General features: G+C 40.7%; 1 protein-coding gene across 11 annotated transcripts in view; it reads left to right on the top strand.

Annotated features, from left to right (window-relative positions):
• Usp16-45 (ubiquitin specific protease 16/45) overlaps positions 1-26025 on the top strand; it is a 186060-nt gene that overhangs the window by 22761 nt on the left and 137274 nt on the right. The gene's annotated exons all lie outside the window — the stretch shown is intronic.

Genomic DNA, 26025 nt, shown 5'->3' with positions numbered 1-26025 from the left:
GATATCACTGTAGAGGAGCAGTACTTCGTGTTTTGAATTGTCTGCACAGTCATATACTCCATACTAATAAGTGTTAAGTTAATGGTAATATTCATGTCTGTATTTTGTGTGCTTTCTTTTAGCTTGTGTCATTGATATGATTGAAAGTAATCATGCAAGTGTTTTTTGAATGGTTCACACAAAACTGTTTCAGTTTGTAATTGGTAGTTGACCATCATATCATTTGAATACATACTGGAGTGCTTGTTTTAGTACGTCCAGTGAAGGAACCTCTTATTCTAGGTTATTCTTTTATTTAGGTTATGTTCCCTTGCTGCTTAAATGCTCCCATCATTAATGTTATTTTGTTCTGTAAATGTTCCAAGATTAGGTTAGGAAATTCTTCTACATTTATCAGTGTGTATATAGTTATTACCATTTTACCTCATGATTCACTTTAAACAGGATGTACTGATATAAGAAGGTTTTTGTAATGAGACGTTTTCCAATAGAAATAGGACACTTAAAGTATGATTGCAGACATTAGTGAAACAGCATGCTTTAGGAATGTTTTTAACAGCATATCAAAACTATGGATGCTTCAGTGAATTGCAACAGTCTACCAGCTCATTTAGGTGCATCCTTATGGGTCAGGGAACATTATGTGTGAGCTATACTGTTATTTGTGTATAACATTATAAACAGTCCTCTTTTTTTCATTAAGATATTTCTTATTAATGTATTATTTGGTATTACTTATTCTTAGTATGAACTAGAAGCAGAGCATTATGTGTCCAGACCATCATATGGTTAGTATGAACTAGAAGCAGAGCATTATGTGTCCAGACCATCATATGGTTCTTGCTAGAAAAAGAGAAATATGTGGTGTTTTCATTTTCTGTGATTGTACAGTGAAGAGAAGGTAGGACGGTGCTGTATTTTATGTTTGGTCTTACTGACGGCTAAGGGCTGTTATTGCTTTCAGAGCTTAGTAAGATACAATGGCTTTTTGCAAAGCTTTTGTTTTTAGTCTGTGTCAAGATTCCATACAGTATTTATATAATGTGAGCTTTTGCAGCTGCTATTACTGTACTACAAAAACATCTCTTCATGCAGGAAATGATAGGAAAATATTTACTAAAATTTCTAGTTTTCTTTTTGTGTTGACATTTATTATTTGTTAGGAACACTCTTTTAAGAGAATCACTCTCTTTCTGTTCATCTACTTGTCTGTCCTTCCATTAATTCATCTGTGTCACTCCATGCATCCAGAAGTCAAACTGACCATATGCCCATTCAAATTCTGTCAGGGTTTGAGTCCAGCACTCTTTCACTTGTGTTCACAAACCTTCCTGAGATTATGCATTAGGTCATGAGTTTTGAGGCCAAGGTTTCTGATACTGAAAACTTTTTTTGTCTGTAAATTTGCATTTGTGTAACATTTTAGTGAAACTCTTAGTGAAAGTTTCTTTTCCCTATACACCCTATATCATAAAAGCTAGAAGACCAGAAATTTATAGATGTTAATAATTTTCCATTGTTGAAAAGTAATTGAAAATTTGGATTTTTAAGATCTTTGAAAGAAATTCTTGAAATTGTTAAGTTTGGTAGCAGTTATTCTGTAATTGTCAGTTTTTTATGAAATTATGTTAGAACAGACAATTTCAAATTATGTTTCCAGATTGTGAGAGCAAGAGAGTCTCAATATTTATGCTGTTGTAATTCCTCTCTATGACTGAGAAAGGAGTTTGTGTTGCTAAAATTAGAATGCTTTTATACTTAATTATGTTTCTGCTGAATTATACCTGAAATTGTGTAATAGATATGGGATAGTATAGTATTTATCATTCATTAAGATAAGTAATTCTACCAACTGGTATTGTGATTGATAACTGTACTGAACATGGTAACTGATGCAGTTGTTATGATGGAGGAGGTACTGTTACACTATGTATTGCATTATTGACTACATTTATACAAACATCAAAGTTAGAAGGTGACAGCACAATTTAGGATGTGAAAAGATACTTTTTTGCTGTTATCTTTATCTCTAACATGGAAGGCTTTGACTCAATCTGTCTTGGTCCTAGGTTTCCTCAAAATTTCTTAGTTTATATTAAAGTTAGGCAAATTCCTCAGCCTAAGGAGCACCAATGGGTTTCTTAGATTTCATGGAAATACTCAGGAATGATGTTTTATGTTAGTACTATTGAAAGCGACAAATAGTTTAGGAGCTTTTGGGAGTGACTCTTTTACAACAGATGGTAAAAGAGTACACATGGGCAGAATTGAAGCATTAAGTCAAGAGTTTTCCTTCTTGAAAACAGAACATATGAAGGTATTCAAGAAAACTGTAGTTACTTATTTAAGACAATGGTAAAGGCGAGTTTACTGTGTATAAATCATGACATTCTTGTTTCTATAAATGTAGGAATTACCTGAAAAGTTTCTATGTAAAGTTTAACCATACATATGGACACTCCTCTTAAAACAGGATAGAGTGTTGATGTGTGCTGGTGCCTGTAGGAAGGATGTATGTTCATGTTGTCTTTGAAATTTATCATGCATTCAGATGTATATAAGCAACATCATCTTCCCTCTTCCCCTTTTGGAAGTTAGTAAAACTGGTTCTCGTAATGGATCTCATTCCATTGGCTGCTGTTGGGTTAAGGAAACCAGAGAAGTGCTGCCACTGAATATGAAATTCACCTTTATGCCACAGAAGCAGAAAGATTGAAATGAGAGAAGAACACAAGTCTACTCAGGAACATATGTAAACTAGAAGGGAATTATCACCTTTATTGTAAGAGCTCTGAAGAAGGTTATGTATAAAGCTGATTGATACAGTTACCTATGTATGGAAGTAAAAGTGTTAAGATGCTACAAGTACTTTCTGCATTTGGATTTGCTTTAATGAATTAGAAAAGTCACATTAGTAAATATTACAGTCCTCTTAAAAAAGTAACTTCATTTTCGTGAATGAGAAGTCACATAAAGTGTTTTAAATCATCTGGGAGAATGTTTGTGTGATGGCATGCATATAATTACTATTTGCCTATGTATGACTAAGCATTTTACACATGTCCCATTGTACAGCATTATGATATATATACTGTGTCTTAAACATACATAGCTATCTGTCTGCCTATCGATTAGTGTATTTTCTCTTATTCATTTATAATTATCCTCAGTTTCTATGAAAGAGCCCTTGTGTTACCTTAGGCTTTTTACAAAGTGCTCCTACAGCTTAATGCTGCTCTGCTTCCAGTGGCAGGAAGATGCAGACTTCTTAGAATATGAATTTTTTTGAAGAAACTGTATTCCCAGGGGTACAGCCTCACCAAAGTTGATTTTTCTCTTGTGTAACCTATTGCAAGCAAAGCCGTGTAACATTTTCCTGTCAATATATATATTTATTCATTATTTATTATGCTTCATCACTGTTTCCTGCATCAGCAAAGTAGTGCCAGGAAACAGCCGAAGATTGGCCCATCCACTCATATGCACATTCCTGAGTCCACGGGGAAAATGAATCACGATAAGTTCCCAAGTGCACTTTCGTGTAATAATCACATCATCAGGGTAGATACAAGAAAGAAATATGATAGTCAGTTGATATACAATGAAGAGACGTAGCTAGGATGCCATTTGGTAAACAAGTGATTGTCCAAGACAGACAACAAGTGTATCGTAAACTTATTATGTGGACAAGAAGGGGAATTGTTTACAAATTTTATCAACAATAAAGTTATCCAATTTGTATAGACCTTCACTAATATTAAGGTTATAATTCTTTGTGTATTTAATAATAGAAGATTCAGTGATATTTCTCATGATACTGGAGTTAGAGTTAATAACTGAGATGGCATTACTCCAGTCAGTTCAATGATCACGTGATTAAATAAGGCATTTGATTGCTATACTATATTTATGTTGCTTAAGAGTAACAGAAAGACCCTTACCAGTCTGTTCAGTATAAAAACTTATCACAGTTTCTTCATGGCACTGTATAGATGCAACCAGGAGAATTTTCTGGTGAGCTCCTGATTAAGATATTCTTTATAGTATTATTGTTGCTGAAGGCAACATTTACATGAAAGGATTTAAGCAACATGTGAAGTAAAGTAAAATTACTATTAAAAGTGATATAGTTGATAGAGATGTTCTGTGGAAGGTATTAAGAATATATGGTGTGGGAGGCAAGTTGTTAGAAGCAGTGAAAAGTTTTTATCGAGGATGTAAGGCATGTGTACGTGTACGAAGAGAGGAAAGTGATTGGTTCTCAGTGAATGTAGGTTTGCGGCAGGGGTGTGTGATGTCTCCATGGTTGTTTAATTTGTTTATGGATGGGGTTGTTAGGGAGGGAAATGCAAGAGTTTTGGAAAGAGGGGCAAGTATGAAGTCTGTTGGGGATGAGAGAGCTTGGGAAGTGAGTCAGTTGTTGTTCGCTGATGATACAGCGCTGGTGGCTGATTCATGTGAGAAACTGCAGAAGCTGGTGACTGAGTTTGGTAAAGTGTGTGAAAGAAGAAAGTTAAGAGTAAATGTGAATAAGAGCAAGGTAATTAGGTACAGTAGGGTTGAGGGTCAAGTCAATTGGGAGGTAAGTTTGAATGGAGAAAAACTGGAGGAAGTAAAGTGTTTTAGGTATCTGGGAGTGGATCTGGCAGCGGATGGAACCATGGAAGCGGAAGTGGATCATAGGGTGGGGGAGGGGGCGAAAATCCTGGGAGCCTTGAAGAATGTGTGGAAGTCGAGAACATTATCTCAGAAAGCAAAAATGGGTATGTTTGAAGGAATAGTGGTTCCAACAATGTTGTATGGTTGCGAGGCGTGGACTATGGATAGAGTTGTGCGCAGGAGGGTGGATATGCTGGAACTGAGATGTTTGAGGACAATATGTGGTGTGAGGTGGTTTGATCGAGTAAGTAACGTAAGGGTAAGAGAGATGTGTGGAAATAAAAAGAGCATGGTTGAGAGAGCAGAAGAGGGTGTTTTGAAATGGTTTGGGCACATGGAGAGAATGAGTTAGGAAAGATTGACCAAGAGGATATATGTGTCAGAGATGGAGGGAACGAGGAGAAGTGGGAGACCAAATTGGAGGTGGAAAGATGGGGTGAAAAAGATTTTGTGTGATCGGGGCCTGAACATGCAGGAGGGTGAAAGGAGGGCAAGGAATAGAGTGAATTGGATCGATGTGGTATACCGAGGTTGACGTGCTGTCAGTGGATTGAATCAGGGCATGTGAAGCGTCTGGGGTAAACCATGGAAAGCTGTGTAGGTATGTATATTTGCGTGTGTGGACGTATGTATATACATGTGTATAGGGGTGGGTTGGGCCATTTCTTTCGTCTGTTTCCTAGCGCTACCTCGCAAACGCGGGAGACAGCGACAAAAAAAAAAAAAAAGTGAGAACTATAAAATTCTTGATGTCAATGGGAGGTTTGGGTTCAACTCTATAAAATGATTTCTTTGCTAACTAAAGGGATTTATCAATAAAAGATCTTGGGTACTTTAACTTTGATACAATAGAATATATCTTCTCAAACTTGACATCAATAAACTTTGGACTGCAAATACGTAATGCCTCATGGAACATAGATTGAAATGATGACAGTTTAACTCTATCATGTTGAGATGAGTAATAATGGATATATTAGCAAACATTGGTAGGTTTTTTGTATATGCTAAATGTCATGTTGAGATGAGTAATAATGGATATATGAGCAAACATTGGTAGGTTTCCTGTATATGCTAAACTTAAACTTGTTTCCTTGCTTATGGATAATGCAATCTAAAAATAGTAACATACCATTATTTTAATTTTCTACAGTAAATGGAATGGAAGGTACTATAATGTTAAGTAAGGGGAGAAATGTTTTTAAATTTTCTTTTGTTGGCCAAACACAAAGAACATCATATACATACCTAAACCAAATTGCATAAGAAGGTAAGATATCCTTTAGTAATTTTGTTTCAAAGAATTCCGTATAAAGATTACTTAGTACAGGTGAGAGAGCGTTACCCTTTGCCATACCATGATCTTTGTGTTTGGTGCTAGGGAAAGACAACAAAGGCCACGTTCGTTCACACTCAGTCTATAGGTGTCGTGTGTAATGCACCGAAACCACAGCTCTCTTTCCACGTCCAGGCCCCACAATACTCTCCATGGTTTACCCCAGAGGCTTCACATGCCCTGGTTCAATCCATTGACAGCATGTCGACCCTGGTATATCACATCGTTCCAATTCACTCTATTCCTTGCACGCCTTGCACCCTCCTGTCTGTTCAGGCCCTGATCGCTCAAAATCTTTTTCACTCCATCCTTCCACCTCCAATTTGGTCTCCCACTTCTTACTCCCTCCACCTCTGACACATGTATCCTCTTTGTAAATCTTTCCTCACTCATTCTCTCCATGTGACCAAACCATTTCAGTACACCCTCTTCTGCCCTCTCAACCACACTCTTTATTACCACACATCTCTCATACCCTTTCATTACTTACTCTATCAAACCACCTCACACCACATATTGTCCTCAAACATTTCATTTCCAAAACATCCACCCTCTTCCGCACAACCGTATCTATAGCGCATGCCTTGAAACCATATAACATTGTTGGAATCACTATTCCTTCAAACATATCATTTTTGCTCTCCAAGATAACATTCTCACCTTCCACACATTCTTCAAAGCTCCCAGAGCCTTCGCCCCCTCCCTCACCCTGTAACTCACTTCTGCTTCCATGGTTCCATCTGCTGCTAAATCCACTCCCAGATGTCTAAAGCACTTCACTTCCTCCAGTTTTTCTCCATTCAAACTTACCTCCCAATTAACTTGACCCTCAACCCTACTGATCCTAATTAACTTGCTCTTATTCATATCTACTCTCAACTTTCTTCTTTCACACACTTTACCAAACTCAGTCACTAGCTTCTGCAGTTTCTCACCCAAATCAGCCATCAGCACTGTATCATCAGCGAACAACAACTGGCTCACTTCCCAAGCCCTCTCATCTACAACAAACTGCATACTTGCCCCTCTCTCTAAAACTCTTGCATTCACCTCCTTAACAACCCCATCCATAAACAAATTAAACAACCATGGAGACATCACACACCCCTGCCACAAACCGACATGCACTGGGAACCAATCACTTTCCTGTCTTCCCACTCTTGCACATGCCTTACATCCTTGATAAAAACTTTTCACTGCTTCTAGCAACTTGCCTCCCACACCATATACTCTTAATACTTTCCACAAAGCATCTCTATCAACTCTATCATATGCCTTCTCCAGATCCATAAATGCTTCATATAAATCGATCTGTTTTTCCAAGTATTTCTCACATACATTCTTCAAAGTAAACACCTGATCCACGCATCCTCTACCACTTCTGAAACCACACTGCTCTTCCCCAATCTGATGCTCCGTACATGCTTTTACCCTCTCGATCAATACCCTCCCATATGATTTCCTGGGAATACTTTAACAAACATATACCTTTGTAATTTGAACACTCACCTTTATCCCCTTTGCCTTTGTACAATGGCACTATGCATACATTCCTCCAATCCTCAGGCACTTCACCATGAACCATACATAAATTGAATATCCTCACCAACCAAACAACAAAGTCACCCTGTTTTCTAATAAATTCCACTGCAATACCATGCAAACCTGCCATCTTGCCAGCTTTCATCTTCTGCAAAGCTTTCACTACCTCTTCTCTGTTTACCAAACCATTCTCCTTGACCCTCTCACTTCGCACACTACCTCGACCAAAACATCCTTTATCTGCCACTATCAAGCACATTCAACAGACCTTCAAAATACTCACTGCATCTCCTTCTCACTTCACCACTTCTTGTTACTACCATTATCCTCCTTCACCAATGTTCCCATTTGTTCTCTTGTCTTACGTGCTTTATTTACCTCCTTCCAAAACATCTTTTTATTCTCCCTAAAATTTAATGATACTCTCTCACCCCAACTCTCATTTGCTCTCTTTTTTCACCTCTTGCACCGTTCTCTTCACCTCCTGCCTCTTTCTTTTATACGTGTCCCAGCCATTCGCACTACTTTCCTGCCGAACTCGTCCAAACGCCTCTCTCTTCTCTTTCACTCACAATCTTGCTTCATCCCACCACTGACTACCCTTTCTAATCTGGCCACCTCCCACCTTTCTCATGCCACAAGCATCTTTTGCGCAAGCCATCACTGCTTCCCTAAATACATCCCATTACTCCCCCACTCCCCTTACGTCATTTGCTTTCACCTTTTTCCATTCAGCACTTAATCTTTCCTAGTACTTCCACACACAAGCCTCGTTTTCAAGCTCACTTACTCTCACCACTTTTTTCACCCCAACATTCTCTCTTCTTTTCTGAAAACCTCTACAAATCTTCACCTTTGCCTCCACAAGATAATGATCAGACATCCCTCCAGTTGCCCCTCTCAGCACATTAACATCCAGAAGTCTCTCTTTCACACGCCTATCAGTTAACACATAATCCAATAATGCTGTCTGGCCATCTCTCCTACTTATATACGTATACTTAGGCATATCTTTCTTTTTAAATCAGGTATTCCCAATCACCAGTTCTTTTTCAGCACACAAATCTACAAGCTCTTCACGATTTCCATTTACAACACTGAACACCCCATGTACACCGATTATACCCTCAACTGCCACATAAGTCACCTTTGCATTCAAATCACCCATCACTATAACCCGGTCTCGTGTGTCAAAGCTGCTAACACACTTACTCAGCTGCTCCCAAAACACTTGCCTCTCATGATCTTTCTTCTCATGACCAGGTGCATAAGCACCAGTAATCACCCATCTCTCTCCATTCACTTACAGTTTTACCCATATCAATCTAGAGTTTACTTTCTTGCACTTTATCATATACTCCCATAACTCCTGCTTCAGGAGTAGTGCTGCTCCTTCCTTTACTCTTGTCCTCTCACCAACCCCTGACTTTACTCCCAAAACATTCCCAAACTTCTCTTCCCCTTTACTCTTGAGCTTCGTTTTACTCAGAGCCAAAACATCAAGGTTCCTTTCCTCAAAAATACTACCTATCTCTCCTTTTGCTCATCTTGGTTACATCCACACACATTTAGACACCCCAATCTGAACCTTCGAGGAGGATGAGCACTCCCCACATGAATTTCTTCTGTGTCCCCTTTTAGGAAGTTGAAATACAAGGAGGGGAGGGTTTCTAGCCCCCCAGTTCCATCCCCTTTAGTCGCCTTCTGTGGTACGCGGGAATGCATGGGAAGTATTCTATCTCCCCTACCCCCAGGGAAGTGAGAGGGTCAGGGAGAATGGTTTGGTAAACAGAGAAGAGGTCGTGAAAGCTTTGTGGAAGATGAAAGCCTGCAAGGTGGTGGGTTTGGATGGTATTGCAATGGAATTTATTATAAAAGAGGTTGATTGTGTTGTTGACTGGTTGTTGAGGATATTCACTGTATGTATGGCTCATGGTGAAGTGCCTGAGGATTGGCAGAATGCGTGCATTGTGTCATTGTACAAAGGCAAAGGGGATAAAGGTGAGTGTTCAAATTACAGAGGTATAAGTTTGTTGAGTATTCCTTGGAAATCATATGGGAGGGTATTGATTGAGAGGGTAAAGGCATGTACAGAGCATCAGATTAGGGAAGATCAGTGTGGTTTCAGAAGTGGTAGAGGATGTGTTGACCAGGTGTTTGCTTTGAAGTATGTATGTAAGAAATACTTAGAAAAACAAATGGATTTGTATGTAGCATTTATGGATCTGGAGAAGGCATATGATAGAGTTGATAGAGATGCTCTGTGGAAGGTATTGAGAGCATATGGTGTGGGAGGGAAGTTGCTAGAAGCAGTGAAAAGTTTTTATTGAGGATGTAAGACATGTGCACGAGTAGGAAGAGAGGAAAGTGATTAGTTCCTAGTGAATGTCGGTTTGCAGCAGGGGTGTGTGATGTCTCCATGGTTGTTTAATTTGTTTATGGATGGGGTTGTTAGGGAGGTGAATGCAAGAGTTTTAGAGAGGGGCAAGTATGCAGTCTGTTGTGGATGAGAGGGCTTGGGAAGTGAGCCAGTTGTTATTCGTTGATGATACAGCGCTGGTGGCTGATTCTGGTGAGAAACTGCTGAAGTTGGTGACTGAGTTTGGTAGTGTGTGAAAGAAGAAAGCTGAGAGTAAATGTGAATAAGAGCAAGGTTATTAGGTACAGTAGGGTTGAGGGTCAAGTCAATTGGGAGGTAAGTTTGAATGGAGAAAAACTGGAGGAAGTAAAGTGTTTTAGATATCTGGGAGTGGATCTGGCAGCGGATGGAACCATAGAAGCAGAAGTGAATCATAGAGTGGAGGAGGGGGCGAAAATCCTGGGAGCCTTGAAGAATGTGTGGAAGTCGAGAACATTATCTCGGAAAGCAAAAATGGGTATGTTTGAAGGAATAGTGGTTCCAACAATGTTGTATGGTTGCGAGGCATGGGCTATGGATAGAGTTGTGCGCAGGAGGGTGGATGTACTGGAAATGAGATGTTTGAGGACAGTGTGTGGTGTGAGGTGGTTTGATCGAGAAAGTAATGTAAGGGTAAGAGAGATGTGTGGAAATAAAAAGAGTATGGTTGAGAGAGCAGAAGAGGGTGTTTTGAAATGGTTTGGGCACATGGAGAGAATGAGTGAGGAAAGATTGACCAACAGGATATATGTGTCGGAGGTGGAGGGAACGAGGAGAAGTGGGAGACCAAATTGGAGGTGGAAAGATGGAGTGAAAAAGATTTTGTGTGATCGGGGCCTGAACATGCAGGAGGGTGAAAGGCGGGCAAGGAATAGAGTGAATTGGATCGATGTGGTATACCGAGGTTGACGTGCTGTCAGTGGATTGAATCAGGGCAAGTGAAGCGTCTGGGGTAAACCGTGGAAAGTTGTGTGGGGCCTGGATGTGGAAAGGGAGCTGTGGTTTTGGGCATTATTGCATGACAGCTAGAGACTGAGTGTGAATGAATGGGGCCTTTTTTGTCTTTTCCTAGCGCTACCTTGCACACATGAGGGGGGAGGGGGATGGTATTCCATGTGTGGCGAGGTGGCGATGGGAATGAATAAAGGCAGTGTGAATTGTGTGCATGGGTATATATGCATGTGTCTGTGTGTGTATATATATGTGTACATTGAGATATATAAGTATTTATATTTGCATGTGTGGACGTGTATATATATACATGTGTATGGGGGTGGGTTGGGCCATTTCTTTCGTCTGTTTCCTTGCGCTACTTCGCAAACGCGGGAGACAGCGACAAAGCAAAAGAAATATAAATAATATATATGTATACGTATGTAAGTAGGAGAGATGGCCAGAGAGCGTTATTGGATTACGTGTTAATTGACAGGCATGCGAAAGAGAGACTTTTGGATGTTAATGTGCTGAGAGGTGCAACTGGAGGGATGTCTTATCATTATCTTGTGGAGGCTAAGGTGAACATTTGTATGGGTTTTCAGAAAAGAAGAGTGAATGTTGGGGTGAAGAGGGTGGTGAGAGTAAGTGAGCTTGGGAAGGAGACTTGTATGAGGAAGTACCAGGAGAGACTGAGTACAGAATGGAAAAAGGTGAGAACAATGGAAGTAAGGGGAGTGGGGGAGGAATGGGATGTATTTAGGGAATCAGTGATGGATTGCGCAAAGGATGCTTGTGGCATAAGAAGAGTGGGAGGTGGGTTGATTAGAAAGGGTAGTGAGTGGTGGGATGAAGAAGTAAGATTATTAGTGAAAGAGAAGAGAGAGGCATTTGGACGATTTTTGCAGGGAAAAAATGCAATTGAGTGGGAGATGTATAAAAGAAAGAGACAGGAGGTCAAGAGAAAGGTGCAAGAGGTGAAAAAGAGGGCAAATGAGAGTTGGGGTGAGAGAGTATCATTAAATTTTAGGGAGAATAAAAAGATGTTCTGGAAGGAGGTAAATAAAGTGCGTAAGACAAGGGAGCAAATGGGAACTTCAGTGAAGGGCGCAAATGGGGAGGTGATAACAAGTAGTGGTGATGTGAGAAGGAGATGGAATGAGTATTTTGAAGGTTTGTTGAATGTGTTTGATGATAGAATTGCAGATATAGGGTGTTTTGGTCGAGGTGGTGTGCAAAGTGAGAGGGTTAGGGAAAATGATTTGGTAAACAGAGAAGAGGTAGTAAAAGCTTTGCGGAAGATTAAAGCCGGCAAGGCAGCAGGTTTGGATGGTATTGCAGTGGAATCTATTAAAAAGGGGGTGACTGTATTGTTGACTGGTTGGTAAGGTTATTTAATGTATGTATGACTCATGGTGAGGTGCCTGAGGATTGGCGGAATGCGTGCATAGTGCCATTGTACAAAGGCAAAGGGGATAAGAGTGAGTGCTCAAATTATAGATGTATAAGTTTGTTGAGTATTCCTGGTAAATTATATGGGAGGGTATTGATTGAGAGGGTGAAGGCATGTACAGAGCATCAGATTGGGGAAGAGCAGTGTGGTTTCAGAAGTGGTAGAGGATGTGTGGATCAGGTGTTTGCTTTGAAGGATGTATGTGAGAAAAACTTAGAAAAGCAAATGGAGAAGGCATATGATAGAGTTGATAGAGATGCTTTGTGGAAGGTATTAAGAATATATGGTGTGGGAGGCAAGTTGTTAGAAGCAGTGAAAAGTTTTTATCGAGGATGTAAGGCATGTGTATGTGTAGGAAGAGAGAAAAGTGATTGGTTCTCAGTGAATGTAGGTTTGCGGCAGGGGTGTGTGATGTCTCCATGGTTGTTTAATTTGTTTATGGAAGGGGTTGTTAGGGAGGTGAATGCAAGAGTTTTGGAAAGAGGGGCAAGTATGAAGTCTGTTGTGGATGAGAGAGCTTGGGAAGTAAGTCAGTTGTTGTTCGCTGATGATACAGCGCTGGTGGCTGATTCATGTGAGAAACTGCAGAAGCTGGTGACTGAGTTTGGTAAAGTGTGTGAAAGAAGAAAGTTAAGAGTAAATGTGAATAAGAGCAAGGTTATTAGGTACAGTAGGGTTGAGGGTCAAGTCAATTGGGAGGTAAGTTTGAATGGAGAAAAACTGAAGGAAGTAAAGTGTTTTAGATATCAGGGAGTGGATCTGGCAGCGGATGGAACCATGGAAGCGGAAGTGAATCATAGGGTCGGGGAGGGGGCGAAAATCCTGGGAGCCTTGAAGAATGTGTGGAAGTCGAGAACATTATCTCGGAAAGCAAAAATGGGTATGTTTGAAAGAATAGTGGTTCCAACAATTTTGTATGGTTGCGAGGCGTGGGCTATGGATAGAGTTGTGCGCAGGAGGGTGGATGTGCTGGAAATGAGATGTTTGAGGACAGTGTGTGGTGTGAGGTGGTTTGATCGAGTAAGTAATGTAAGGGTAAGAGAGATGTGTGGAAATAAAAAGAGCGTGGTTGAGAGAGCAGAGGAGGGTGTTTTGAAATGGTTTGATTACATGGAGAGAATGAGTGAGGAAAGATTGACCAAGAGGATATATGTGTCGGAGGTGGAGGGAACGAGGAGAAGTGGGAGACCAAATTGGAGGTGGAAAGATGGAGTGAAAAAGATTTTGTGTGATCGGGGCCTGAACATGCAGGAGGGTTAAAGGCGGGCAAGGAATAGAGTGAATTGGCTGGATGTGGTATACCGGGGTTGACGTGCTGTCAGTGGATTTAATCAGGGCATGTGAAGCGTCTGGGGTAAACCATGGAAAGCTGTGTAGGTATGTATATTTGCGTGTGTGGACGTATGTATATACATGTGTATGGGGGGGGTTGGGCCATTTCTTTCGTCTGTTTCCTTGCGCTACCTCGCAAACGCAGGAGACAGCGACAAAGTATAATAATAATAATAAAAAATATATATATATATATATATATCTTTTTTTTTCTTTTAAACTATTCGCCATTTCCCGCGTTAGCGAGGTAGCATTAAGAACAGAGGACTGGGCCTTTGAGGGAATACCCTCACCTGGCCCAATTCTCTGTTCCTTCTTTTGGATAGGGGGTTAAGAATACTTCCCACGTATTCCCTGCTTGTCGTAGAAGGCGACTAAAAGGGGAGGGAGCGGGGGGCTGGAAATCCTCCCCTCTCGTTTTTTTTTTTTTTTTTTTAATTTTCCAAAAGAAGGATATATATATATATATATATATATATATATATATATATATTTTTTTTTTTTTTTTGCCTTGTCGCTGTCTCCCGCATTTGCGAGGTAGCGCAAGGAAACAGACGAAAGAAATGGCCCACCCCACCCCCATACACATGTATATACATACTTCCACACACGCAAATATACATGCCTACACAGCTTTCCATGGTTTACCCCAGACGCTTCCCCTTCCCTGATTCAATCCACTGACAGCACGTCAACCCCGGTATACCACATCGATCCAGTTCACTCTATTCCTTGCCCTCCTTTCACCCTCCTGCATGTTCAGGCCCCGATCACGCAAAATCTTTTTCACTCCATCTTTCCACCTCCAATTTGGTCTCCCACTTCTCCTCGTTCCCTCCACCTCCGACACATATATCCTCTTTGTCAATGTTTCCTCACATTCTCTCCATGTGCCCAAACCATTTCAAAACACCCTCTTCTGCTCTCTCAACCACGCTCTTTTTATTTCCACACATCTCTCTTACCCCTACGTTACTTACTCGATCAAACCACCTCACACCACACATTGTCCTCAAACATCTCATTTCCAGCACATCCATCCTCCTGCGCACAACTCTATCCATAGCCCACGCCTCGCAACCATACAACATTGTTGGAACCACTATTCCTTCAAACATACACATTTTTGCTTTCCGAGATAATGTTCTCGACTTCCACACATTCTTCAAGGCTCCCAGGATTTTAGCCCCCTCCCCCATCCTATGATCCACTTCCGCTTCCATGGTTCCATCCGCTGCCAGATCCACTCCTAGATATCTAAAACACTTTACTTCCTCCAGTTTTTCTCCATTCAAACTTACCTCCCAATTGACTTGACCCTCAACCCTACTGTACCTAATTACCTTGCTCTTATTCACATTTACTCTTAACTTTCTTCTTTCACACACTTTACCAAACTCAGTCACCAGCTTCTGCAGTTTCTCACATGAATCAGCCACCAGCACTGTATCATCAGCGAACAACAGCTGACTCACTTCCCAAGCTCTCTCATCCCCAACAGACTTCATACTTGCCCCTCTTTCCAAAACTCTTGCATTCACCTCCCTAACAACCCCTTCCATAAACAAATTAAACAACCATGGAGACATCACACACCCCTGCCGCAAACCTACATTCACTGAGAACCAATCACTTTCCTCTCTTCCTACACGTACACATGCCTTACATCCTCGATAAAAACTTTTCACTGCTTCTTACAACTTGCCTCCCACACCATATATTCTTAATACCTTCCACAGAGCATCTCTATCAACTCTATCATATGCCTTCTCCAGATCCATAAATGCTACATACAAATCCATTTGCTTTTCTAAGTATTTCTCACATACATTCTTCAAAGCAAACACCTGATCCACACATCCTCTACCACTTCCGAAACCACACTGCTCTTCCCCAATCTGATGTTCTGTACATGCCTTCACCCTCTCAATCAATACCCTCCCATATAATTTACTAGGAATACTCAACAAACTTATACATCTATAATTTGAGCACTCACTCTTATCCCCTTTGCCTTTGTACAATGGCACTATGCACGCATTCCGCCAATCCTCAGGCACCTCACCATGAGTCATACATACATTAAATAACCTTACCAACCAGTCAATAATACAGTCACCCCCTTTTTTAATAAATTCCACTGCAAAACCATCCAAACCTTATGCCTTGCCGGCTTTCAATTTCCGCAAAGCTTTTACTACCTCTTCTCTGTTTACCAAATCATTTTCCCTAACCCTCTCACTTTGCACACCACCTCGACCAAAACACCCTATATCTGCCACTATATCATCAAACACATTCAACAAACCTTCAAAATACTCACTCCATCTCCTTCTCACATCACCACTACTTGTTATCACCTCCCCATTTGCGCCCTTCACTGAAGTTCCCATTTGCTCCCTTGTCTTACGCACTTTATTTACCTCCTTCCAGAACATCTTTTTATTCTCCCTAAAATTTAATGATACTCTCTCACCCCAACTCTCATTTGCCCTCTTTTTCACCTCTTACACCTTTCTCTTGACCTCCTGTCTCTTTCTTTTATACATCTCCCACTCAATTGCATTTTTTCCCTACAAAAATCGTCCAAATATATATATGTATATATATATATATATATATATATATATATATATATATATATATATATATATATATATATATATAGATGCTCTGTGGAAGGTATTAAGAATATATGGTGTGGGAGGCAAGTTGTTAGAAGCAGTGAAAAGTTTTTATCGAGGATGTAAGGCATGTGTACGTGTAGGAAGAGAGGAAAGTGATTGGTTCTCAGTGATTGTAGGTTTGCGGCAGGGGTGTGTGATGTCTCCATGGTTGTTTAATTTGTTTATGGATGGGGTTGTTAGGGAGGTGAATGCAAGAGTTTTGGAAAGAGGGGCAAGTACGAAGTCTGTTGGGATGAGAGAGCTTGGGAAGTGAGTCAGTTGTTGTTCGCTGATGATACAGCGCTGGTGGCTGATTCATGTGAGAAACTGCAGAAGCTGGTGACTGAGTTTGGTAAAGTGTGTGAAAGAAGAAAGTTAAGAGTAAATGTGAATAAGAGCAAGGTTATTAGGTACAGTAGGGTTGAGGGTCAAGTCAATTGGGAGGTGAGTTTGAATGGAGAAAAACTGGAGGAAGTGAAGTGTTTTAGATATCTGGGAGTGGATCTGGCAGCGGATGGAAACATGGAAGCGGAAGTGGATCATAGGGTGGGGGAGGGGGTGAAAATTCTGGGAGCCTTGAAGAATGTGTGGAAGTCGAGAACATTATCTCGGAAAGCAAAAATGGGTATGTTTGAAGGAATAGTGGTTCCAACAATGTTGTATGGTTGCGAGGCGTGGACTGTGGATAGAGTTGTGCGCAGGAGGATGGATGTGCTGGAAATGAGATGTTTGAGGACAATGTGTGGTGTGAGGTGGTTTGATCGAGTAAGTAACGTAAGGGTAAGAGAGATGTGTGGAAATAAAAAGAGCGTGGTTGAGAGAGCAGAAGAGGGTGTTTTGAAATGGTTTGGTCACATGGAGAGAATGAGTTAGGAAAGATTGACCAAGAGGATATATGTGTCGGAGGTGGAGGGAACGAGGAGAAGAGGGAGACCAAATTGGAGGTGGAAAGATGGAGTGAAAAAGATTTTGTGTGATCGGGGCCTGAACATGCAGGAGGGTGAAAGGAGGGTAAGGAATAGAGTGAATTGGAGCGATGTGGTATACCGGGTTGACGTGCTGTCAGTGGATTGAATCAAGGCATGTGAAGCGTCTGGGGTAAACCATGGAAAGCTGTGTAGGTATGTATATTTGCGTGTGTGGACGTATGTATATACATGTGTATGGGGGTGGGTTGGGCCATTTCTTTCGTCTGTTTCCTTGCGCTACCTCGCAAACGCGGGAGACAGCGACAGAGCAAAAAAAAATTTTTTTTTTTTTTATTATACTTCATATATATATATATATATATATATATATATATATATATATATATATATATATATATATATATATATAGTGTTTGTGTGTGTAGAAACTTCATTTGTGGTATACGAATGCTGGACATATTGCTTGCATGCCACATTTTATGCAAGGTATCATGTTGGAAATGCTATACGGTAGAAACCATTTAGCTTGTGCCTTTCACTCTTGCATACGCTCGTCACCGGAAGCTTACTGACGGGGAGGAGGGGATAGTACCGTGTAAGGAGAGAATCAGACAAGTGGACAAGAATAAGCTCTCTCAGTGCCGTATGTGGTGTGGCCACACGTGTGCCAAAATGGCACCATGACTTTGTCAATATGTTAGTTAATAAAGAAGCTTCACAGCGTTGCTGGTATGATAGCGTAATCACCTGCTGATAGTATATTGCAAAGTGAAGTTCAATTTTTTTCCGAGTAGGCTCGGATAATATATGTGTACATAATAAGGATATAGTTTGTGTGGGTATTCAGACATCTAACGTATGTTTATTCTTAATACTGGTAACCCATAATACTGGTAACCTTTAGTCGTAGTATAATTAAGACATGCATGCCGTCAGCATTTGTGTTGTGTTTTTGGTGTAAAAAGCCGTGAAGACGAGCAGGAAGAGGAGGTTTGGTGACGCATAAACGTGACCAGGGAATTAGCTGGATTTGCTGGCGCGGGACCTGAGCAGCCCGGCCGAGTGTGAGGAAGGCAGTGTGATGTGACACTTCCAGGGGAAGGCCACACCGTCTCTATTATTAGTCTCAGCCTAATGAACATCCAACGCACACGGCTGTTAGATTCTGTTGTATATAATGGAATAAGTACATTTCCGAGTAAGGTAAGAATGACGATAGAGCCCGGATTATTTGGAGATGAATATCGATCTTGTGAACTCTACATTTTATAATAGTCATTAAAGTGAGTATAATAATATTTTGTGTATTTGTAAATTGTGTTTGTATGTCTTATTAAGGAAGAAACTTTATACGGTACTTCAAATATCAACCTCTGGAAAGGCCATAGTCCTCTCAGCAACACGTTTTCTGAATAATGCATATTAGACTTAATTTTTGTAGAACAAATAATCTTCACCGGTTTTAACTTTTAACGATTTTGAGTATGCGTATTCTAGCCTTTGGTCATTATAATCGTTGGTGACTTTTTTCTGTCCAAGTCATTAGAGAAGATGGAGATCTCGAAATGGAAAAATGCGTGCCTACTCTTGGTTACATAAAAAGGTTGGTGTGGGGAAGGGAGTATTGTTAGGGTTTTAAACCTCTGAGACTAGGTGAAACCTGTTCCTCGTCATTGTAAAACTTTATATGTATATATATATATATATATATATATATATATATATATATATATATATATATTATATTTATTTTGCTTTATCGCTGTCTCCCGCGTTTGCGAGGTATTTCTGAGTCTACATGTTTAACAACTGGCGTCCTAGCTACGTCTCTTCGTTGTATGTCAACTGACTTATATTTATCTCTTGTGTCTCCCTTGATAATGTGATTATTACACGAAAGTGCACTTGGGAACTCAACGTGTCTCATTTTCCCCGTGGACTCGTAGGAATCTACTTGATCACGTGCAAAATTGTGATCCTTTCCAATATATATATATATATATATATATATATATATATATATATATATATATATATATATATATATATATATATATATCCCTTGGGTTTGGGGAGAAAGAATACTTCCCTCGTATTCCCCGAGTGTCGTCAAAGGCGACTTAATGGGGGGGGGGGGGGGGGGGGGCTGGAATTCCTCCCTTCCCGTTTTTCTTTGTTTCCAAAAGAGAGAATAAAATAGGGGGCCAAGTGAGGATATTCTCTCTAAGGCTTAGTCCTCTGTTCTTAACACTACCTCGCTGACGTGGGAAATGGCGAATATGTATGGAAAGATATATATATATATCTTTCTTTCTTTCATACTATTCGCCATTTCCCGCATTAGCGAGGTAGCGATATATATATATATATATATATATATATATATATATATATATATATATATATATATATATATATTTTTTTTTTTTTCTTTTTTTTTTGCCGCTGTCTCCCGCGTTTGCGAGGTAGCGCAAGGAAACAGACGAAAGAAATGGCCCAACCCACCCCCATACACATGTATATACATACGTCCACACACGCAAATATACATACCAACACAGCTTTCCATGGTTTACCCCAGACGCTTCACATGCCCTGATTCAACCCACTGACAGCACGTCAACCACGGTATACCACATCGATCCAATTCACTCTATTCCTTGCCCTCCTTTCACCCTCCTGCATGTTCAGGCCCCGATCACACAAAATCTTTTTCACTCCATCTTTCCACCTCCAATTTGGTCTCCCACTTCTCGTTCCCTCCACCTCCGACACATATATCCTCTTGGTCAATCTTTCCTCACTCATTCTCTCCATGTGCCCAAACCATTTCAAAACACCCTTTTCTGCTATCTCAACCACGCTCTTTTTATTTCCACACATCTCTCTTACCCTTACGTTACTTACTCAATCAAACCACCTCACACCACACATTGTCCTCAAACATCTCATTTCCAGCACATCCATCCTCCTGCACACAACTCTATCCATAGCCCACGCCTCGCAACCATACAACATATATATGTTTATTTTATTTATTTTGCTTTGTCGCTGTCTCCCGCATTTGCGAGGTAGCGCAAGGAAACAGACGAAAGAAATGGCACAACCCATCCCCTTACACGATGTACACACACACATGCCCACACACGCAAATATACATACCTATACATCTCAATGTATACATATATATACACACACAGACACATACATATATACCCATGCACATAATTCACACTGCCTGCCCCTATTCATTCCCATCACCACCTCGCCACACATGGAATACCATGCCCCTCCCCCCTCATGTGTGCGAGGTAGCACTAGGAAAAGACAACAAAGGCCCCATTCGTTCACACTCAGTCTCCAGCTGTCACGCAATAATGCCCGAAACCACAGCTCCCTTTCCACATCCAGGCCCCACACAACTTTCCATGGTTTACCCCAGATGCTTCACATGCCCTGATTCAATCCACTGACAGCACGTCAACCCCGGTATACCACATCGATCCAATTCACTCTATTCCTTGCCCGCCTTTCACCCTCCTGCATGTTCAGGCCCCAATCACTCAAAATCTTTTTCACTCCATCTTTCCACCTCCAATTTAGTCTCCCACTTCTCCTCGTTCCCACCACCTCCGACACATATATCCTCTTTGTCAATCTTTCCTCACTCATTCTCTCCATGTGCCCAAACCATTTCAAAACACCCTCTTCTGCTCTCTCAACCATGCTCTTTTTATTTCCACACATCTCTCTTACCCTTACATTACTTACTCGATCAAACCACCTCACACCACACACTGTCCTCAAACATCTCATTTCCAGCACATCCACCCTCCTGCGCACAACTCTATCCATAGCCCATGCCTCGCAACCATACAACATTGTTGGAAGCACTATTCTTTGAAACACCCATTTTTGCTTTCCGAGATAATGTTCTCGACTTCCACACATTCTTCAAGGCTCCCAGGATTTTCGCCCCCTCCCCCACCCTGTGATTCACTTCCGCTTCCATGGTTCCATCCGCTGCCAGATCCACTCCCAGATATCTAAAACACTTTACTTCCTCCAATTTTTCTCCATTCAAACTTACCTCCCAGTTGACTTGACCCTCAACCCTACTGTACCTAATAACCTTGCTCTTATTCACATTTACTCTTAACTTTCTTCTTTCACACACTTTACCAAACTCAGCCACCAGCTTCTGCAGTTTCTCACATGAATCCACCACCAGCGCTGTATCATCAGCGAACAACAACTGACTCACTTCCCAAGCTCTCTCATCCACAACAGACTTCATGCTTGCCCCTCTTTCCAAAACTCTTGCATTCACCTCCTTAACAACCCCATCCATAAACAAATTAAACAACCATGGAGACATCACACACCCCTGCCACAAACCTACATTCACTGAGAACCAATCACTTTCCTCTCTTCCTACACGTACACATGCCTTACATCCTCTATAAAAACTTTTCACTGCTTCTAACAACTTGCCTCCCACGCCATATATTCTTAATACCTTCCACAGAGCATCTCTATCAACTCTATCATATGCCTTCTCCAGATCCATAAATGCTACATACAAATCCATTTGCTTTTCTAAGTATTTCTCACATACATTCTTCAAAGCAAACACCTGATCCACACATCCTCTACCACTTCTGAAACCACACTGCTCTTCCCCAATCTGATGCTCTGTACATGCCTTCACCCTCTCAATCAATACCCTCCCATATGATTTACCAGGAATACTCAACAAACTTATACCTCTGTAATTTGAGCACTCACTCTTATCCCCTTTGCCTTTATACAATGGCACTATGCACGCATTCCGCCAATCCTCAGGTACCTCACCATGAGTCATACATACATTAAATAACCTTACCAACCAGTCAACAATACAGTCACCCCCTTTTTTAATAGATTCCACTGCAATACCATCCAAACCTACGTTGAGATGTGTAGGTGTGTGTGTGTGTGTGTGTGTGGACGTCCAGACATGCATGTATACATACCTATACATCTCAACATATACCCATGTATTTTTGTGATAAGAATGACTGTGCAAAAGTATTTAATGAAAGGTAAGATGCTGTATGCAGCTTTTATGAATCTGGAGAAAGTTTGTGACATACTTGAGTGTAATGCTCTATGGAATATGTTAAGGATATATGGGGAACAGGGACAACTGTTGAATGGTGTGAGAGCCTTGAGTAAAGGAGGAAATTAATGTGTAAGAGTGCATGTAGAGTTGATCAGAGGTTTTGGTACACAGTACATGGTTTGAGGCAGGGCTGTATGATGTCACTGTGGCTTTTTGATTATATGTATATACATGTGAAAAAGATTTGTGTGATCGGGGCCTGAACATGCAGGAGGGTGAAAGGAGGGCAAGGAATAGAGTGAATTGGAGCGATGTGGTATACCGGGGTTGACGTGCTGTCAGTGGATTGAAGCAAGGCATGTGAAGCGTCTGGGGTAAACCATGGAAAGCTGTGTAGGTATGTATATTTGCGTGTGTGGACGTATGTATATACATGTGTATGGGGGGGGGGTTGGGCCATTTCTTTCGTCTGTTTCCTTGCGCTACCTCGCAAACGCGGGAGACAGCGACAAAGTATAATAAAGTAAATGAAATATAAAATAATATAAAACATGTGTACGTGCGTGGGTTGGGCCATTCTTCGTCTGTTTCCTTGTGCTAGGAAAAACAACAAAGGCCTCATTCGTTCACACTCAGTCTCTAGCTGTAATATGTAATGCACCGAAATCACAGCTCCCTTTCCACATCTAGGCCCCACAAAACTTTCTGTGGTTTACCCCAGACACTTCACATACCCTGGTTCAATCCATTGACTGCACGTTGACCCTGGTATACCACATCGTTCCAATTCACTCTGTTCCATGCATGCCTTTCACCCTCCTGTATGCTCAGGCCCTGATTGCTCAAAATCTTTTTACTACATCCTTCCACCTCCAATTCAGTCTCCCACTTCTCGTTCCCTCCACCTCTGACACATATATCCTCTTCGTTAATATTTCCTCACTCATTCTCTCCATGTGACCAAACTATTTTAATACACCCTTTTTTGCTCTTTCAACCACACTCTTTTTATTACCACACATCTCTCTTACCCTTTCATCACTTACCTGATCAAACCGCCTCATACCACATATTGTCCATAAACATCTCATTTCTAACACATCCACCCTCCTCCACACAATCCTATCTAAAGCCCATGCCTCATAACTATATAACATTGTTGGAACCACTATTCCATCAAACAAACCCATTTTTGATTTCCGAGATAATGTTCTCGCCTTCCACACATTCTTCAACGCTCCCAGAACCTTTGCCCCCTCCCCCACCCTGTGACCCACTACCGCTTCCATGGTTCCATCTACAGTTAAATCCACTCCCAGATATCTAAAACACTCCACTTCCAACAGTTTTTCTAGATTCAGACTTAACTCCCAATTGACTTGTCCCTCAACCCTACAGAACCTAATAACCTCGCTCTTCTTCACGTTCACTTTCACCTTTCTTCTTTCACATACTTTACCAAACGCAGTCACCAGCCTCTGCAGTTTCTCACCTGAATCAGCCACCAGCACTGTATCATCATCGTAGGGTGGGGGAGGGGGCGAAGGTTCTGGGAGTGTTGGAGAATGTGTGGAAGGTGAGAACGTTATCTTGGAGAGCAAGAATGGCTAGGTTTGAAGGAATAGTGATTCCAACAATGTTGTATGGTTGCGAGGTGTGGGCTATAGATAGGGTTGTGTGGAGAAGGGTGGATGTGTTAGAAATGAAATGTATGAGGACAGTATGTGGCGTGAGGTGGTTTGATCGAGTAAGTAGTGAAAGGGTAAGAGAGATGTATGGTAATAAAAAAGTGTGTGGTTGAGAGGGCAGAAGAGGGTATATTGAAATGGTTTAGTCATATGGAGAGAATGAGTGAGGAAAGATTGACAAAGAGGATATATGTGTCAGAGGTGGAGTGAATGAGGAGAAGTGGGAGACCAAATTGGAGGTGGAAGGATGGAGTGAAAAAGATTTTGAGTGATCGGGGCCTGAACATACAGGAGGGTGAAAGGCATGCAAGGAATAGAGTGAATTGGAACGATGTAGTATACTGGGCTGATGTGCTTTCAAAGGATTGAACCAGGGCATGTGAAGGTCGGGGGTAAACCGTGGCAAGTTTTTTGGGGTCTGCTAAATCCTTTCTCAGATATCTAAATCACTTCACTTCCTCCAGTTTTTCTCCTTTTAAACTTACCTCCAAATTAACTTGTCCCTCAACCCTATTGAACCTAATGACCTTGCTCTTATTCACATTTACTCTCATCTTTCTTCTTTCACACACTTCACCAAACTCAGTCACCAACTTCTGCTTTTTCTCACCTGAATCAGCCACCAATGCTGTATCATCAGCGGAAAACAACTGACTCATTTCCCAAGCCCTCTCATCCACAACAGATTGCATACTTGCCCCTCTCTCCAAAACTCTTGCCTCTCACCCTCATGTAAAGAGGAGTTTCCTAAGGTTGTGTTTTATTATATGTGTAAGAATTGGCAATTGAAAGTAATGTGAGTAAAAGTAAAGTATTGGTGTCTGAATGGAAACAGAGTGGAAGTATAGATTTTGCAAAGACCTATAGAGTAAGAGAAGAAAGTGAACTAAATTTTGTAATAGATATGGTAGGAGAAAGACTGGAAAAGTTGACAATATAAGTTTCTGAGAGCTGTCTTTTGTAAGTTTGATGATGCGGGAGGAAAGATAAGGGAGAAAGCTGTATGGGGAATAAGAGTCATTGGATCCCATGATAGAGTGCTGAAGCGTAGAGCTGTAAGTATGCTGTCATGTGTAATATGGGTATGTGACTTGGTTTGGTTTGGTTAGGTGTAAAGATGCAAAGATGACATTTATGAATCATAGAAAATAGGTCCCCTTCTATCATGATATTAAAAATAATGCTCTGAAGCATTATCCAATTATTAGGTGTAACCCTGTACAAACACCTATGTTGATAACCATGGGATCAGAATTATCATGTTCACTAACATGCTCAATATTATTTTCCATTATTTTTCCTCACAACATGCTTTTTCTTTGCAACACACCATTAGATACTTTTTTGTTAGTTGAGACTTACAATTGTTACATGAACACCAGTTATATTTTTTCTTCTAAGACATTATCTCTCCTGCTTCTGCACTACTTATCTCTTACAGTTGAAGAACTATACTGGCTGAAACTGCCCTATCATAGCCACAAAATTCATGCTCAAAGTGATGAATTAACCCACTGTCTGTATGTCATTGATCAGTTAACCCATTGTGTGTATGCCATGCATTGTTATTAACCAAGCATACACATTACTGAATTCTCAACAAATCATACTGCATAATTCTAATGTGGTAGCAACAAGTCTTAGCCATGTAGTGTAGTATTTTCTTTTTACACCAAACAAAAGTGACTATTAATATTCATATGCATATAGGTTATTTCAGGGCCCATATGCCAGGATGAAATATTCCTTAAATTTTACTTGCAAGTTGAAGAAGTTTTAGTAATAGTTCTAGGCAATTATCTCATTTTTTATTAGGTACATATTTGTTTTATTTATTAATCATTTCCTTCTTAGCCTGACATTGATAACAATCTTATGATAGATTATGTTTTTAGATTTGCGTGTTTTACAGTTCATAATGAAAAGTAACAAATGTTAGTGCATATGTTGTGTATATGATTCCTAAAGTTTTCTTATACTCTCAA

Source organism: Panulirus ornatus, chromosome 12 (assembly GCF_036320965.1).
Source record: "Panulirus ornatus isolate Po-2019 chromosome 12, ASM3632096v1, whole genome shotgun sequence".
Taxonomy (NCBI): domain Eukaryota; kingdom Metazoa; phylum Arthropoda; class Malacostraca; order Decapoda; family Palinuridae; genus Panulirus; species Panulirus ornatus.
The sequence above is the reverse complement of the archived record's forward strand: the minus strand, read 5'-3'. Positions and strand labels throughout refer to the sequence as shown.